The sequence below is a fragment of the Moschus berezovskii genome, chromosome 24 (genome assembly GCF_049115385.1).
Source record: "Moschus berezovskii isolate FMDL1 chromosome 24, NW_MosBer_1.0, whole genome shotgun sequence".
Lineage (NCBI taxonomy): Eukaryota > Metazoa > Chordata > Mammalia > Artiodactyla > Moschidae > Moschus > Moschus berezovskii.
In genome coordinates, this window is record NC_142483.1 from 9,230,899 (window position 1) to 9,234,665 (window position 3,767).

Here is a 3,767-nt window from a genome sequence, read left to right on the forward strand (position 1 = left end):
CTCCCCTGGTGGCTCAGCAGTAAAGAAGCCACCCATGATGCAGGAAACACCAGTCTGATCCTGGATCCGGGAAGATCTCACATGCTGCGGAGCAACTAAGCCCATGCGCTAAAACTACTGAGCCTGTGCTCTAGAGCCCACGCTCCACAAGACTGAAAGGTGAAAAGTGTTAGTCGCTCAGTCGTGTCCGACTTGTTTGCGACCCTGTCAGGCTCCTCTGTCCATAGAGTTCTCCAGGCAAGAACACTGGAGTAGGTTGTCATGCCCTCCTCCAGGGGACCTTCCCAACGCAGGGATCCATCCTGGGTCCACCTGCGTTCATTGCAGGCAGATTCTTTCCAGTCTGAGCCCCCAGGGAAGCCCACTCCACAACAATGAGAACCAGAACTAGAGAGCAGCCCCTTCCCTCCACAACCAGAGAAAAAAGCCTGCTCAGCAACGAAGACCCAGAACAGCCCCCCCCAAAAACCCACTGATTTGTGGACCTAGCTTGACCGTGTGAAAGTGTTAGTCACTCAGTCGTGTCTGACTCTGTGACCCCGTGGCCTGTAGCCTGTCAGGCTCCTCTGTCCATGGGATTTCCCAGGATAGGATACTGCAGTGGGTTGCCATTTTATTCTCTAGGGGATCTTCCCGACCCAGGGATCAAACCCAGGTCTCCTGCACCGGCAGGTGGATTCTTTACCACTGAGCCACTGGGAAGCCCACAGCTCTTAAGACAAAGTCATGATTTCAGTTCCTGCACTGACTGGGGCTCCGTGTGCCTCCTTGCTCTCTGCATCCACCACACACATTCCCCCATCCTCCCTGGCTCCCAGCTTAAACAGCTCCTCCTCTAAGAAGCCTCTGGAGATGCTAAGTCTGGGTTAGGACTCCCCTAGGTGTTCCCACAGCCCCAGCCCAGCACCACACCTTGGGTTATGTGGGTGTCTTCTGCTACCTTGGGGGCTAAGTGAGGCTGGGACTCTGTCTTGTCATCCAGCACAGGGCCGTGCACACAGCGGGTGCTTGATAACAACTGGAAAAGGAAGTAAAGGATCTCCTCTAGCCTGTGGACCGCTTTCCCCTGAGCAGCAGCCCAGAATCACTCTCCCAGGGGACGGGCTGACAGCACCACTCTGCAGGTTGCTCTCACCCCACCCTCACTGCCCCAGCACTCGCCAGGCTGGACTACATCTACCTCTGCCACTAAGCATACTCAGTGGCTGTTCCAGCCTGTCTTCTCCTCTTCCCTCGACATCCTTCCTCTACCCTACCCTGTCCTGGGGCTCCCTCTTTCTCTCCCTTCCTCTAGAGTCCACAGAAGGCAGCTGCAGGAGGTCAGAAGGTGGGAGGAGAGTACATGGGTGGGGCTCTTCCTTCCTGGGGCAATCAGACACTCCCCTCCATCCCACTCCCTCAGCTACAGCTCTGCCTCCCTCCATTCAGAGCCACAAACTGAGATTTTATCTTGAGCCCCAGGGAGGGACTGATTGAAGAGACCCCTCTGTAACGGCCACTCATAGGAACTGAATAGGAGGTCAGGAGCCAGTGGGAAAGGGGAGTTCCCACCAGGCTCCAGTAACCCTTCCCCTCCTGAGCCTTGGCCCCGCAGGCTGTGGACAGGAAACGTTACCCAGCACTCCTGTGAAGAATGTTGCCTGCTATCTCGGTTCTCTTTCCTCCTTCCCTGGCAGCTCAGGTGGTAAAGAATCTGCCTGTAATGCAGGAGACCAGAGTTTGATCCCTGGATCGGGAAGATCCCTGGAGAAGGGAATGGCAACCCACTCCAGTATTCTTGTCTGGAGAACCCCATGGACAAGGTGGGGCTAAGGTCCCTGGGGTCACAAAGAGTCGGATGCAACTGAGCAACTAACACTTTCACTTTCATCCCAGTTCTATAAGAATGTAGCCATTAGCTACCACAGCAGACCATGGACATGCACCTAAGGGGAATTCAGGATGAGAAAATCAGGAAGCCTTCTGTGCTCTGGACACTGACTCTGGAGAGTGAAGATGCATATCTAAGGAATAATTCCAATGAACCTAGTGCTTGCATCTTCCCTCACATAGAAAAACCAGGGCTGGGATCATTCATTTGAGGTGTCGGTTCTTTGTGATAGTAATCTACATGGTTTTGTTTTCGCTAGCAAAATATGCCTGTATATCCTGGCTCCTCCCTTACCTCTTCAGAGCAACTCCTCAGCGCTTTCTGAGACCCTGTCTTCTGGGTTTTTGTCTTCATTAAGGTCCCCGAATAAAACTTAACTCACAACTTTCAGGTTGTGCATTTTTCTTCAGTCCATGAGGCCTAGGGATGAAAAGGGCTCCCAATGATGCTAGCCCTGAGTGCTGTCACCCAGATCCACCCACAGCTCTGTAAAGGCCCCTTTTAGCGAGCTCTCCTCTAATATGCATTGTTAAGAATGACTATTTCCTGAGATCTTCCCTGGTGGTCCTGTGGCTGGGACCCCATGCTCACAATGCAGGGGGCTTGGGTTCAATCCCTGGTCAGGGAACTAGATCCCACGCGCTGCAACTCAGACCCAGCACGGCCAAATAAATAATTCTTTTTAATAAAAGGAACTCCCCTGGTGGTCCAGTGGTTAAGAATCTGCCTGCCAATGCAGGGGACATGGATTCAATCCCTGGTCTGGGAAGATTCCACATGCAGCGGGGCAACCAAGCCCGTGTGCTGCAACTAGAAAGTAATCCACACTTGCCACAGCTAGAGAAAACCCTTGGATAGCAACGAAGACCCAGCACAGCCAAAAATAAATAAACATTAAAAAAAAAAAAAGAAAAAGAATGACTGTTTTCTGCTGGAACTTTTACACACAGAGTGTGGCAGCCACACTATAGATAGGAACTCTGCCTGGCGCCAGAGCAATGCCCAGTGATGCCCAGAAAGCCCGTGCCCTACAGGACTTTCACACCAGGAGCGTGAGAGCTAAGTGGAGCACAGCTCAGGGTCCATGCTGTTCCTCTTCACCAGCACCTGCCCCCCCTCCCCCGGCTTCCTCCATATCAGAAGGAAGAAACGCCAGACCCACTTTTCAGCTTCCTTTCTCCAGCCAATCAGACATACCCTCCTGGGGTCCGATGTCCCTTCCCTGAGGCATGCTCAGAGGGCTGGTGACCAGCGGCAGGACAGCAGAGCCTCAGCTATGGTGGGGGTCCTGGCAGCTGGGGAGCAGCCCGCAGTGTCTGCCAGAGAACTGTGATGTGGGCATGACCTCTCTGTCTTGTCCTTCTGCACCCTTGGTGGTTCTGGGAGGAACACACGTTCCTTTTCATAAATTCCACTTCTGGTTGGAGTCAGTTTCTTCCACCTGATAAAGCTGTCAGCAGGTGACCAGGGAAATGGGGGTGCATCCGGACTGGATGTTTGCCTGGTTGGAGCGAGAGGCAGTGGAAATCCAGCCAGGATGAAGGGAGAGGTGTTGGCAGCCCTGGCAGGCTGAGACAAAACTAGAACAGCCATCGCTGCCAGCGTGGGACAGGTCTTCCCCAACTTACGATGGGGCTACGTCCTGATAAACCCCCTGTAAGTTGAAAATGTCATAAGGCGGAAATGTCCTTAATGCACTCAGGACATTGACTGCCTTCTCGGTGAGGCCTTCTTACATTCTTACAACCCTGTCCCAAGCCCTCTGCTCTGTCCCAGCACCCTCTACTACGCTACATCTTTTTCTTTTTTCAATCTTTTCGCTGCACCCCGTGTTATGTGGGATCCTAGTTCACTGACAGGGATCAAAGGCCCACCCTGGCATTGGCAGCATGGAGCC

General features: G+C 53.2%; 1 long non-coding RNA gene across 1 annotated transcript; it reads right to left on the reverse strand.

The window, feature by feature from the left end:
- Positions 1-630: 630 nt before the first annotated feature.
- LOC148773983 (uncharacterized) lies at positions 631-2,379 on the reverse strand. Its single transcript, XR_016036147.1, has 3 exons — positions 2,165-2,379; positions 1,616-1,697; positions 631-1,018 (listed from the first exon to the last, which is right to left on the reverse strand). It is a non-coding gene; the product is annotated as an uncharacterized LOC148773983 (long non-coding RNA).
- Between the last annotated feature and the right edge of the window lie 1,388 nt (positions 2,380-3,767).